We start from the raw sequence: 15,250 nt of genomic DNA on the forward strand, positions 1-15,250 counted from the left end.
CTTTAATTAAATATTAACTAAATAATTGCTGACGTAAATAATCTTAACAATAACATCTTGACTAACCAATTGGCCATTTCGATCTCCAAAAACATTTTCAAACTATCCAAATTGAATTCCACTCCCTAGCGGAATGGTCATGTGCCGCCCAAATCTCACGGTGAAGGATCCTTGGAGAGGATCCTATTCCGAATCACAAAAATTTTAGCTTCTCTACATGGGTTCTGTTATCTAAATTTTAGGAAAAATTTTAAGGAAGATATAAATAGCCACTCATAGCAGCTTCCCTATATTTTTCTCTTTCCCACTTTTTTTTTTTTTTTTTTGAATGAAGTAGATCTTCTTCATTGAATCGAAAAGCCCCGTGGCAAGGACAATAACAAGAGGTTCAAGACTCCCATACCCTAAGCCAGATAAATCTTACTTGTACAGCAATCTAAACAATACATAATTATTACGGGACAAACAAGGAGCTACTCTTTATAATAAAGCACACTCAACAAAAAAAAGATGACAGATCTAGCACCTAAGCCAACAAATAGTCCAATAACATTTAAGCATCACAGAGGCAAACTGTGAACACACTGGAAAAAAATAAACTCCCTAAACCATAAGCCAACATCGAGACCGGTGTTGGGTGGCGCCGTCGCGGGCGATGGGGCGTGCTGATCATGAGACGCCACCGAAGACCTCATCTGCAATATAAACTCGCTGGAAGACCTCGAAACCATCGAAAAACCCCCAACTGCACCTTGGAAGACAAGCTGTGACCCACACGCGCCGGTCCAGGGAGAGACTCCCTTGGCGCATATAGGCCACGCGCCTAGCGTGAAGAACCAGCAGGGCAGTGGTTGGAGGCTACTGGACTGGAAGAAAAATGCGACCACCGTGGAGAGGCACGTGTCTTGGGAAAACTAGCCGAAGTGAGCAGATTTGACTCCAAAGAAAGAAAATTAAGCGAAGAAAAACCAGGTCAAAAACTCCGTTGGAAAACACACCAGAAAGTCGCTCCCCGACCGAAATCCCGTGAAGTCTTCTGCCGGGGAACATCAACCACTACCAGATCTAATTCGGAGGAACAAAAACTCCAAAGCCCTAATGGCTTGGTGTAAAGACCAAGAAAATAAATAAAGACATTCAACAATTAATAAATTATATTTATTAATTAGATGGCTAATAGTTAAATTTTAAGTAACAACATTTATATTATCAATTTATAAATGAGTTAAGATAGAACAATGGAACTAGAATAATAAAATATTTCTAATGGGTCTCTAGAAAATAATAATAAATAATAATAGGTTCTAGTAGAATAAATAATTAATCGCATTAGTAAAATGTAGTTTGAATATATGTGGGGTTAAATTTTAATTACTAAAAGATAGGAATAAAGATAGATGGGGTCTTACTATAATTAATCGTAGTTGGGGTTTAAAATAAAATGAGAATCCTCATGCCACGTATCAAAGCCCGGTTTGTTGGGAAAAAATAGCATTATCTTCTCCCAACCACACACACGTGGCACACCCATTCTCTCCCCCTTTCTCTTTCTTTTCTTTCTTTCTCTCCCTCTCTTTTCTCCCCCATTCGGCCGAATGCCCTTCCCCTCTTCTTTAGCAACCCGACCCCCTTCCTCTCCATTTCCTTCCTCTCTTCTCTTCTCCCCATAGCAGCACGTTCTCTCCCCTTTTCTCTTCCTCATTTCTCCTCTCTTCTACCACACCTGTGAGAGTGACGACCCGAGAGAGAGATTTATGTTGAGATTGGGAGACTCAGAGATGGAGAGATTTAGATGAGCGGGATGCAGTGATGGAGATTGTGATCTAGAGGGTGAGCTTGTGACTTTTCGGGGGTCACGTTGCTGGATGTGCAACCGAAAATTGGTAAAAATCCCTAACTTGATTTCCTTGTATTTCTAGATTATCAATTGTCTAATAGCATGAAAATATATCATATCCTTAGGGTTTGATTTGAGATTTGTTTAAGAAGAAAATTTAGGGTTTCTTGGAGATTTTTTGTTGATGGCCGAATAGTGTTCTTCCCATTTGTGGTTTCGATTTTTATAACCCAAGATTGGTGTTTTGGTTTCTTGATTCCAATAGATGTTTGAATTAATTGGATTGTGTAATTTCTGAAAATTTGGTGATTTTGGTAAGGGTAGCCGAATGGGTTTTTGTTTTGTGGGGATGATTGAAGTCCATTTTTATTAAGATTAATTTTATGGGTAAGGTTTGTTGAGAATTTTTAGGGTTTTCGTGAAGCTGATTGTTGGGCTAATATGGTTTGGAAATTCTGGATTTTTGAAGTTAAAATCTAGTTGGAGTGTTGGGTGTTTATTGTTCTTAGATGATGCTTTCTTGAATTTTGTTGATGGTGTTAGGTGGCTGAAATTTGTTAGGGATTATCGGTTTAGGTGACTTTTGGATTAGAGTGGTTTTATGGTAATTGAATGGGTATTAGTTTATGATGAAAATGGTTAGGTGGCTAATGAAATTCTAGATTTTGTTGATGGAATTTGGTTGTGAACGGGGAGCTGATTTGAGGATTGTTGTCTTGATGTTAAGCATTGAAACGATTAGTGCGTTGTTTGAATTTGAGTAGGGAGTTTGGAAATGTTCAAGGCTGATGCACGTGTATCATGTACAGATTTGGGGTATTTTGGTGGTTGAGGTTTGTGAATGGTTGTAGGATGATTGTGTAAGATTGTTGTTCTTTTGGGGTCATGTCAATGATGATATTCTCTTGGGGTTTGTTGTGAAATTTGTGGTTTGAAGATATTGTTGGCGATATTGATGGATATGTGTTTTAATGTTAAGAATTTATGTTAATAGGAAAGTGTTATTGCCTATGGGTTTTGATTATTGATGTTGATAACCTATGATTGACGCTTGGTGATAAGTGCTTGATGTTGGAATGGAATGTGATTAGGAAGGGTATTTTGATAAATTCCAGATCTGGTTTGTGTTCCTAGATTGGGGATAATTGTGTTAATTGATGGTTAATGCTACATTATGTAGATGGTAGAATGTTTGGTTGAATTGGGTTTAGTTTTGCAAGAAATTTAGTAGATGAATATGGCTTATGATTAGTGGAATTTTAATGGTTTGATGTGAAGGAAAATCTTGCCATATTTGAAGTTATGTTTTAGGATTTTACTTGGATTTGTGTGTTAGGTTAATGGAGAATGTAGTTGGAGGAATGCATGTGTCTATGTAGTTTTAATAGAACATCTATGTATGTGCTCCAAGCGCTAGTAAATGAATATATAAATAGATATTACACAATATGTGATTGTAACCTAATCTAAAATGAGTTGTTAATTGATATGTCACATAAGATTAAGTACTAAGTATAATAGTTAAAATGAGGATGTCATAAAATGGTAAATTGTTCAAATAACCTTAAGAGAACAAACACAAAATGATAATATTATAGAAATGCCTAAATAAGTTCTAAAGTCAATTAGTATTGTAATTTTATGAATAATGTGTCTATATGTGTATTGTGAAATATGTAGGTGTGTTATGAGACTAGGTATTAGCTTAATAAGCATTTCATACATAGATGTCCATAAACATATATGTATATGGACCGAATGCACTTTGTTAACTTAAGGGGATAAACAAGCTATAAGGATTAACAATAATTAGTAGGCAAATAAAATAGTAAATACATCTTACTGTTAATAACAAATAAACATGGATATAGAACCACGATTAACCTAGCAATAGTCTAAAGTATCTAACTAGCTTTAGAAGCGAGTAATGCGACGTGTGAGAACGCGGGTAGTTTTAGTGTCATAGTCCCATAGCATAGTCTAACATTATTAGTATTTGCAGGGTCGTGTCATAATTGGAGACTTTAATGGGTTTCCAATGTTGAGTTCGAGTCGTGAGTCTAATGCAGCCAAGTGATATTTTACTCACTGAGAAACTATTATTTTTTTGTATATTAAAATTGCAAAATATATGTGTTTTAGAAATCCGAACCAACTGTATGTTGAATATATCTGTTTTGGTTGATTTTGAGTAGTTTCAATTATGTTCAAATAATATCAATGATGTTATGAAATGATGTATGAATGAAATGTGTTGAAATAATTTAAAGTGTTTGAATGTGAGTTGCGGTTGAGATTTAAATTATGCAAAGTAGAATGATAAAATTACATGTTGATTGGTCTATCGTATTTGAAGAAAGCATGATTTGCAAAGAATATGAGTATACAGTTTGAATTGTAAAGCATAAAGCATGAGCATAAGAATAAAAGGGAGGGTAAACCTCAAAAGAATGAAAGAAAGGGTAAGCATCATAAGAATGAAAGGGAATGAAAGTCTCACAAGGAATGAAAGGACAATCATGAGCATGCATATCATTGTTTAAATTGTGTAATGTTTTCATGATATAAAATATTGTAGTTTTCAAGCTAGACGTATTTGTATGCCTAAGAGTTTTACTGGCAAAGAACTTATGTATACTTCTATCGTTTAGATGCATGATTTAAGAACATTGAGTTTTGAGGTGCAAGGGTATTGTCATTGTTCGATATGAGTAATACAGTGTTATGGGAGTAGGTAGATGAATTGTCGTGGCACATCAGTAAGAAGTGCTTGGATATCAGAGTTTTACTCTAGTAACCGCATGGACAACTATGTGCCATAGACATGAAGTTGTAATGCCCTAGGATTCGGTGTTAACCATATTTGAAAAATGATAGTAAACTCGTACTAAAGAGCAAGATGGCATGTTTTAAGATTGGTGTACTTGGTTGTGACGCTATTGGTTGTGGTACCAGTGTGACTTGGGAGTAGGTAGATGGAGTGTCGTGGTACAAAAGTAAGAAGTGCTTGGATATCAGAGTTTTACTCTAGTAACCGCATGGACAACTATGTGCCATAGACATGAAGTTGTAATGCCCTGAGGCACGGTGATATCACAGTTAGTAACATTAGCTCTTTGTGCATTTAAGCTACCAACATAAAAGTATTATTGTAGGTAGGTGTATACATAGTTGCTTCCAAGCTTTTGGAACTTCTACGTATGAGTCCAACTACATAGTATGTTTTAAATGTTTTCTGATATAGTATGTTTTAAATGTTTTCTGATAGTCAGTGTTCGCTATATCAGCTATGGGGATTTTCAATCAAAATTTTATAATTGGAAGTTGTTATAGTGTACGCGAGACTAAAAAGAAAAGTTGGTTCATTACGAAAATTCAGTTAGTTCAATATCACTGAGGTCTCGGTATTATGTACTGAGGTGGTGAACTCATCATTTCACCTATACGGATGTGGCGAACCCCCACAACAGTATAGATGATGTTCCTTTGGCTGCAGGTACTCCGGTCGTAGTTGATGTCGTCGTAGAAGTGTACTTGAGATATTATGACTGAAGCTTGCCGCGACGGTTGTAATTGTCGGACCCCGAGTGTCCACTGTTTTATAGGTTTGGATTTATGGCTCGTGTCGCTTGTGACACTTGTATTGTTGAGTCATTTCTGTTATGTATTTATATTGAGGAAAGACTTAAATAAATAGATATTAAATGGCTCTTGTTGTTATTAATTTATGATAGATGTTTAATATGTGATTTCCGCTATTAGGTTTATGTTTTCCGCTGCATAGTAGTTAGATGTTGTACTCTGATTTACCAGGTACATATTATGGGGTATATACCATATGTTGGCTTTGCGACACGTAGTCGTGCCATTTTGATGACCCTTTATGTTTTAAAAATGTTTTATACACACACACAAAAAAAAAAAAAAAAAAAAAGGTTGTTACACTTGGGGACACAAAAAACTCCATTAGCAATAGCGAGGGATGAGAAAAAACCATCCCCCACCCTAAAAAGGCGAGGGGGGGAGGCGTGGAAACCTCCCCCCGCCCTAGGAAACAAACCTCTCAAGCGTTGCTCTCTCTAGGGCCGGCGTTGAGAGGTTTACAACAGGTGCTGTTTTTCTCTTTCCTACTTTTAATAAAAGTAAATGTAAAAAATATATTATCTCTCTCTTACTTAATCTTCTCTCTCCTACTTTAATTAAAGTAAAAGTTAAAATATATATATATATATATATATATATTTTACTGATAAAGGGAAAAATAAAGGGAAACTGTGTGGAGTTTTTTTTTTTTTTTTTAAAAAAAGTGCTTTTGTTCCCTACCTATAGGGAAAATTGTTAGGAAGCTGCTAGGAATGCTCTTAGGGTGTTTTCCATTCATTCATTGGCAACGTTTGGCAAAGACGTTACCATGATAGGATAATGCTTATATTTTCTTTTCTTTTCTTTTTCAACTTTTTCACATTTTTCAATAACAATCAATATCAAAACATTTACATTTTTTTTCTACTTTTTAGATCACATTAATAATTTTTTATTATTATTTAAATACCAAAATTCACTACAATACAAAACTTTTTCACTTTTCTACACAAAACTTTTTACTTTATATCACATCTACTACTTTTTACTAACTCCAAAAAATAACAACTCACTACCGAGGACATGTAAAGGGCATTGCCAAATGACATTGTGCGAGCGGTGTAGAGCTGCATGCAGTCAATTGATTGCATACTTGGAACGTTATTGAGCAACCAAGTACAGTGTGCGTGAAAGCAACTACCTTCAAATTTTTATTAAATTTAACTCTAAATTTTTTTTAAACTAGCTACTTTTCAACTTCACTAAAATAAATATATTTTTTATTAATAAAACTAACTACCAGAATTTAATTTCTCTTCTCAACTACAATTTTAATTCCAACAGTAATTGGGCATAAGAAGAAAATAATATATAAAAAAATTAATTTTTTACTTTTTAAGCTCTTTACATTTAAAGAGAATTAAATATAACATTGGCTTTAGACGGCTTTAAAGCATCTCTAGTAGACTTGTTAATTTAGCCAAAATAGTCAAATCTGACTATTATTATCATTTTTTCTTCTCCAGCAGAATAGCTAGTTTAGCTATTTTTATTAACACATGAATAGTAAATAGGTAATGTTACCTATTCATTGTTCATCTATTTACGTTTTTTTATTAATATTTTATCCCTCTCCCTCAATCGATCTCTCTATGTTATCTCTTCCCTACGTGAACACGACAAACAATAGTAGACCGGGGAGGGATGGACAGGGACAGATAGGAATTAGAGAGGGAGATTGAGAGTGAGAAAGAAAGAGAGATCGAGTGAGAGAAAGAGACAGGAGAGAGAGAGATCAGACAGAGAGGGAGATTGCCGGAGAAGCAGAGAACTGGAGGACTTGTGACCTAGAGGAGCCGATCGACGATGGGCCGTCGCCGTGAACCCAGCAGGGGTGATTTTCGACAAACCAAGTGCGAAGTCCGGCCAATTTCCGGTAAAAAACAGTGGAGTTGGGGGAGACCGGAGAGTGAGAGAGAAATGATAAAAAAAAAAAAAAAAAAAAAAAAAAAAAAAAAAAAAAAAAAAAAAGAAGAAGAAGAAAAAGAAAAAAAAAAAGAAAAAAAAAAAAAGAAGAGAGATTAAAAAAAAATATTTAAAAAAATAGAGAGTAAACTGTTGGAGTATGTTTAGAAAAATAAGTAGTTAAAGAAGATATTTGTAATTTTTTAGTAACTATTTTAACTTCTGAGATGCTCTTAGCCATTGCCATTATAGACAGCTCACTAGAAAATGCTCTTTGGCTTTAGCTACTGCCACTGTGTCACAGCGTGTAGGCTCATGTCATCACACAAAAAGCCCCACAAAATAGACCATAAATGTCTGTGGTCTAGAGACGGCTACACCTGCGAGTTGGGGTCTAGACCAACTGCCGTTTATTGGCTCATGTAGCAAGTATGCCAAGTACACAAGACATCAACACACGCACACGCTTGTCGATAACGACACGGTCGTATAACTGCTTTGTTCGTAGCTTAAATAGAGTAGTAATATATTATCTAAAGACAAAAAGAAATACATAATTATTGTTGTTCTCAGCTAGATTCGACGGTCAGATCGATGGATCCGTCCGGAGGCATCGGCCACGCGCTGGCCCGCGCTTCCGCCGACAACAACTGCGTAGTTGTGGCGATGAGCAGGTCACGGGGTTCAGTGGCAGACCTAGAGCAGAACCCCAGGTTCTTCTTGCAAGAACCGGATGTTTTCCCCAACACGAGCGTACAACACGTGCTCTCCTGTGTTCTGGACAAGTACGGTCGGATAGATGTTCTTGCAAACAACGCTGGAGATGGGTGTATAGCGAGAAATGATAACAGGCCCCCCTCCCCCTCTTTTCAATAAAAAATATAATTTTATTTAAAAAAAGAAAAACAAAACAATCAAAAAGTACACTTTAGTGAATAAAATTGTATTTTTTATTGAAAAGAGGGGGAGAGGTTAAAGGTCCCCCTCTATCATTTCTCGTGTATAGGTCCCTTTGCTGAGATCCCTCTCTCTGCTATCCAACACGCTTTCAATACCAATGTGTTTGGTAATACAATTTTTCATTAAAAAAAAAAAAAAAAAAAAAAAAAAAAAAAAAAAAATTAACTTACATCCGAACTTTTGTCACGTATGCAATTTCATATTACATACAGCGTTTCCTCAGAATTTGTGCAACCTTTAAATTGGTAAAGAAAATTTCCTCATTATACAAGTTAGCATTAGTCAGTCAGAAAATTTGGTTTTTTCTGTAGTGATTCCATTCAACTTTAATAAATAATGTGTTTTTTTTGGATATCTCAAAAAAAAAAGAAAAAAAAAAAAATTAAAACCATTGAACTTCCTATATTACTTTGAAAATTGAACCTATTTCTAATTTGGACAAAGTTTTCTTAGCGCTTCAAAGGGCATTTTAGAAATACTTTTGTTTCATTAAAATACATGCCATTTATAAGCTTTCATTTATCGTAAAATAAAGGAAATATAATTTATTCATTTTGAAGATGCAGAAATTGCTAATTTTACCAAGCAATAAAGAAAGGTCACCTACAAATATATACCGTACGTCTAAAGCTTTTGTGATTCATCTGTTATATTGGTCGATCACCAATTTGCGTTGATAATTTTTTTATGGACATATTTTTCTTACAATCACATTGATGTAGAGACAGAATCAGGAGGGTCGGGGGGACAATGCTCCTGATTTTGAGACTGAGTAATGCTTTACAGCACTTTCCTAGCTTCTATCTTTCAAAGTTTATACGGCGTGGTTAGTCATAACATTTGATGTATAAAAAATGGGTGTTTTTGGTATGGGAGCCCACGCTACATAGGCTTTGGAAAATAAAAGTAATTTATAATATTACATATTGATATTTATACATAGTTTTAGATGAAATGAGAGAAATCCATATGATCAGTACCGCCTCTAAATTTTTGTAAGAATTTGATAACCGATGCTCATGCGGATACGACTACAATACTGTTCTGCATGGATTAGGATCTCGAACAATCTAAACAACATACTACGGTCAGAAAATTCATATTAAATTTATCTGCTCATATAAATTTTGGTCTGCCGTTGTGCATATGAATTGTGAACTTTTTTGTCGCATCACTTTATTTATATACTCTTCTTGTAGGATTTGTTTATATGTGTACCTAAGAAGTATGGTATAGATTCATGCATTGTATAGTGGATTAAGTTATGGAGCAAACAAAGAAAATTGTACCACCAGTGATGGGCTTGAGCTCCAAATTTCTTCTTTCAAAGGATTTCTTTCTTTTTTGGTGGGCGAAATGATACAACTTCCTACAAAAGCACCTAAAAAGATTAATATAAGGAGATTTTTTTTAAATAGTAAATAAAAGGACCAATGCATGTAGAGAATAGTGCTCAACGAGGCCACAAAAAATAGAGGCAAAAAAGTGTGAGCCCTGAGCCGCTCATTTGAGTCCCACTATCGATCTTCTTCTTCTTTATTTAGTTTCTTTTTTTTTTTTTTTTTTATTCTTTTTTTTTTTTTTACATGGCATTACAAATTACAAACGAGAAGGATTAAAACAGAAGGTCCTAAGAGGTAGCTCAATCGGTTGGGAATAATACTTTATAAAACAGAGGTCATTAGTTTAAATCTTACATCCCCTCTTATGCGAACATGTTAAAAAAAAATTAAAAAAATTAAAAAAAAAATCGGGGTAGACTCTCCGATAATAAATCTAAAAAAAATAAAAAATAAAAAATAGACAATACCAAAATTAAAAACAAAAACTAAAAAATGAGTTCATAAATAATTCTAAAGGAGAACTTCACTTATAATTAGGGGCGGAGCCACCTTATGGCTTAGGGGGGCTTGACTCCCCCCCCCCCCCCCCCCCCCCCTTCAAGGAGTCCCATATTTTCTCTAAAAAATTAAAAAATTATATTTTACCCTTAAATTTTTCCTATTTTTAGTTTTGCCCCCAATTTTTTTTTTTTTTTTTTTTTTTTTTTTTTTTTTTTTTTTTTTAATTTCACCTCCCTCCAAAATCTTAAATGCTGGCTCCACCCCTGCTTATAACCCTTCATATTTCATTACTCTTGAAAAGAAGGTACCCAAACTTTAAAAAGTGTTCATTTAGGATATCCATCTTTCAATTTTTTTTTTTTAATTTCAACCCTTCATTAGAATTTTCTGTTAAATTCTGTCAAAATTTTCAAAATGCCCCTCTTCCTTTTTTTTTAGAAAAAAAAAAATTTGCTAAAATTTGGGCATTGATTAGAATTTAACACAATTTGTAAAAATACACATGCCTGAATCTTTGAAAATTTATATAATTTTTTTTTTTAAAAAATAAAATTAAACACATGGGTATTTTAAAATTTTTGTTAAGATTCGATGAAAAATTCTAACGAATAGTTAAAATTAAAATAATTATAAGATGAATATTTTAAATAGACATTTTATAAAAATTTAAATATTTTTTAAAAAGTAATGAAACATTCAGAATTATATATATATAAGTCCCATTATCTCAAGAGCTTCACGTATTCGCATCGCCCTGACCGTCATTTAATAAATTACATGAAAAAGTTTGAGTCGGCACACACGACCACAAGCATATAACATTGCCTTTCTTGGAAGGATAAGATTTAAGTACAAAAAAGTGGTACCTAACAAACTTTTATGTACTTGTTTTCTCTCTCGACCGAATCTTATTATTAAATTGATCATCTCAGAGAGTGATTAGGGATTGTAGAATTAGAGGACAGGATCAATTACATATACTAAAATTTTGGTCAAATAACTTCTGTTAAAGCCTAATCCCAAACTTAATCAAATGAGAGTTATGACAAAATACTTGCAACGAAGTTTTTCTCTTAATTGGATTGAATAGCTTTTGCTAGCCCTTCAAAAAGATTAAAAAAAAAAAAAAAGCTCCACATCCAACAAGCCATTTTGACGAAGGATTTGACTAGCTACTATAATGCTCGGCAACCATGCATAAGTTAAATTAATAATAAAATAAAAATTTTATTCTCTCTCCTCATTTGGGAATAGTGAAAATCTATTAAAAAAACATTTTAAATAGAATAGTTAAAATATTGAGTGGATAGAGGTATTTTGAAAAAGTAGGTAATTAAAACAAAAAATATGTTATTTAATTTAAATATTAACTAAATAATTGTTGACGTAAATTGTCTAACAATAACATCTTGACTAACCAATTAGTCATTTCGATCTCCAAAAACTTTTTCAAACTTTCCAAATTAAATTCCACTCCCTAGTGGAATGGCCATGTGCCGCCCGAATTTCACGGTGAAGGATCCTTGGAGGGGATCCTATTCCGAATCACACGCCCTCATCCTTAGGGTATTTTACATTCATTCATTATGACGTTGAGCGAGCAGCGCAGAGCTACACGCAGTCAGTTGGTGGTGTACTTGAAATGACATTGAGCAACCAAACACAGTATGCGTGAAAGCAACGACTTTCAAATTTTCTTTAAATTTAACTTAAAAAAATTATCAAACTAGTCAATTTTCAACTTCACTAAATAACTAATTCTCTAAATATTTATTTACTTTAAATAAATATTATTTTTTATTAATAAAACTAACTACTAAAATTTAATTTCTCTTCTCAACTACAACTTTAATTTAAACAGTAACCGGGCATAAGAAGAAAATAATATTAAAAAAAAATTAATTTTTACTTTTTGATCCCTTTACATTTAAAGAGAATTAAATATAACATTGGCTTTAGGCTGTAGCTCACTAGGAATAGTCTTGGGCTTTAGCTATTGCCCACAGCGTGTAGGCTCATGTCATCACACATAAAGCCCCACGAAACGGACCATAAATGTCTGTGGTCTAGAGACGGCTACACCTACGTGTTGGGGTCTAGACCAACTGCCGTTTATTGCCAATACGACACTGCCGTATAACTGCTTTGTTCGTAGCTTAAATAGGGTAGTAATATATTATCTAAAGACAAAAGGCAATACATAATTATTGTTGTTATCAACCAGGTTCGACGGTCAGATCGATGGATCCCTACGGAAAAGAAGTGGTACTAATCACGGGGTGTTCGGCCGGAGGCATCGGCCACGCGCTGGCCCGCGCTTTCGCCGACAACAACTGCCTAGTTGTGGCGACGAGCAGGTCCCGGGCTTCAATGGCAGATCTAGAGCTGGACCCCAGGTTCTTCCTACAAGAACTGGATGTTCTCTCCGACGCGAGTACAACACGTGCTCTCTCGTGTTCTGGACAAGTACGGTCGGATAGATGTTCTGGTAAACAATGCTGGAGTTGGGTGTGTAGCTCCCCTTGCTGAAATCCCTCTCTCTGCTATCCAACACACTTTCAATACCAACGTGTTTGGTAATACAATTTTTCATAAGCAGTTTTTTTTTTTTTTTTTTTCCTTCTATTGTGAGACGTGCTTAATCTGAATTTCTGGGAGCAATATAATATTACCAGATTGTACGTTCTGGGGATCTGGGTGAATGAATTATGAATCTGTCCATATCTAAATAATCTGTCTCTTATCTGACACTCGATCAGCAGAGTTTGATTTGTTCTTCAAATCTCTTCCTGAAATATCTTTTGATTCTTTTGACAACGTTGTTAAAATAGGTTGTATGCGGTTGGTTCAAGCTGTTTCTCCTCACATGGCATCCAGGAGAAAGGGAAAGATTGTAAATGTTGGAAGCGTATCGGCTATGGCTCCTAGTCCATGGAATGGTGCTTACATTGCATCCAAAGCTGCTCTGCATGCACTCACCGATACATTGAGGTCTGAATATTACCTGCATCAATCTTAATAATAAGCTGAGGTTGTTATATCTGCTGATCAAAAACATTGATCGATTGTCATGAGGACAGAAGGAAATGTTAAAAGTGTCATGAAGAAACACACAAGAAGGCATTCTATGGCATTAATATGTTGAATGATTTTATTTCCTAATTCATTTCCTTAAGAGGAACTTCACAAAATTCTTCTGAACTTACACTTGTTTCGAAATTATTTTCTTAAAGTTAAAAAACTCTCGATTTCAACCGTTGAAGTTCTAATTTAATGGAATGTCCTCCTTCCGTTAGAATTTTCTGTTATATCCTAATAGATGTGTTGAAAATGACAAAAATTTCCTCATTTTTTGTTTTACTTTTTTCTCATTTAAAAAAATAAAAAAAAATAAAAAATTGGATCAGCATACCCACAGTTGTGGATCACCAGACTCATGAATGGAGTCTTTTAACTAACCCACGGCAAGGTCTGGTGGTAACCCAATTGTAGGTCACCTTTTTTGTTTATTGTATTTTTTAAATTTTTTCAGTTTTTTTTTTAAAATTTTTAATTTGAAATAAGAGTAAATGTAGAGTTTTATAAAAGTTTCAAGGACATAAAAATCATTTCACCTCTTTTTCCATTTGATTTAAATATTTTTTTTAAAAAATAAAAAATAAAATAAATGGTTTTTTTTTTTTTTTTTTTTTAAATATTGCATTTACCCCAAGGAATAGCTATTCCTCTCATTTTTTAGAAGAATAGGTATTCCTCTTCGTAAAGGAATAGATATTCCCATTGGAATAGGGAATACCTATTCCAATAAATAGATCTCTACCAAACAAAAGAATGATTATTCCATAGGAATAGTCATTCCATTCCAGGAGTTTATTCCGCGAACCAAACGAGGTCTAAGAGATGGGGTATTACATCAAATTAGAAGTTTGATGGTTGAAAATTAGAAATTCAATAGTTGAAATTGAGAGTTTTTAAACTTTATGGAAGGTAGTTCAAATCGAGTAAAAGTTCAGGAAAGTTTTGTGGAAATCCTCTCTTTTGAATGAATGACAACTTGGGATTAATTTATCTAAACCTAAGATTGGGAACAGCGAGCGGAGTTTCTAATCGCTGAGGTGTTCATCTCCCTAGTCGGCCAATTGAAACCAGCCATTGAAGTAGAAATTAGTGGATCCTTTGTTGTCTGATACTCCATATATAATCCATATATGCTACATTGCTACATGCAGATTGGAGCTCAGACCTTTAGGGATCGATGTTATCAATGTTGTCCCTGGAGCTGTTAGGTCCAACATAGCAAATTCGACCATGGCCACCTACAACCGGATGCCTGAGTTGAAATTATACAAGCCTTTTGAAGCAGCCATCCGAGAGAGAGCCTTTTTTTCACAAGGAATGAAGTCGACCCCTACAGAGGAGTTTGCCAAGAACACTGTGGCTGCTGTTCTGAAGAAGAATCCACCAGCCTGGTTTTCCTATGGCCATTACTCCACCATCATGGCAATCATGTACCATCTGCCACTCTTTATTAGAGATTTTCTCATAAAGAAAGCCATGAAATGTTGAGTTAGCCCCCTAAGTACTAAAACTATGCACACCCATGAGTACTGCTCGACACCTCCTCAATCAACTTTTAATATTTATGCATTCTTGACGTACAGTTGAAAGATTGTTAAAATCTAAAATCCAGTAAAAATAAAGAAGAGTAAGGAATCAATATGTGTCCTATTATTCTAAAAAAGATTATTCATTAAAAGTATTAACCATGTTACAATTGAAACTCTTTTAAATCACTTATAAAACCCAAATCTTACTTTAGTGGGGAATCATTCTGAGACTCAAAATCCATCCATGAGGACCTAAATAATTCGTTTTCTAAATTGGGACTAGTTTTTAAGGTGTCAAGTTGAAAGTGGTAAAGCACTTCTTACAACAAATTGAGTGGTTTACTGCCACACTGGTAGCTTCTTGCTAGACTGAAATCCCCTACAATTGAGGGTCGTGAGAAGTTCTCCCTGCTTGTTGTAATTGGGACTCTCATATATGCTCGGGTAGAGAGCCC

General features: G+C 34.6%; 1 pseudogene; it reads left to right on the plus strand.

The window, feature by feature from the left end:
- Positions 1-1,542: 1,542 nt before the first annotated feature.
- On the plus strand, positions 1,543-14,835 carry LOC133857586 (short-chain dehydrogenase RED1-like; annotated as a pseudogene).
- The last annotated feature ends 415 nt before the right edge of the window (positions 14,836-15,250 follow it).

This window comes from Alnus glutinosa, chromosome 14, assembly GCF_958979055.1.
Source record: "Alnus glutinosa chromosome 14, dhAlnGlut1.1, whole genome shotgun sequence".
NCBI lineage: Eukaryota > Viridiplantae > Streptophyta > Magnoliopsida > Fagales > Betulaceae > Alnus > Alnus glutinosa.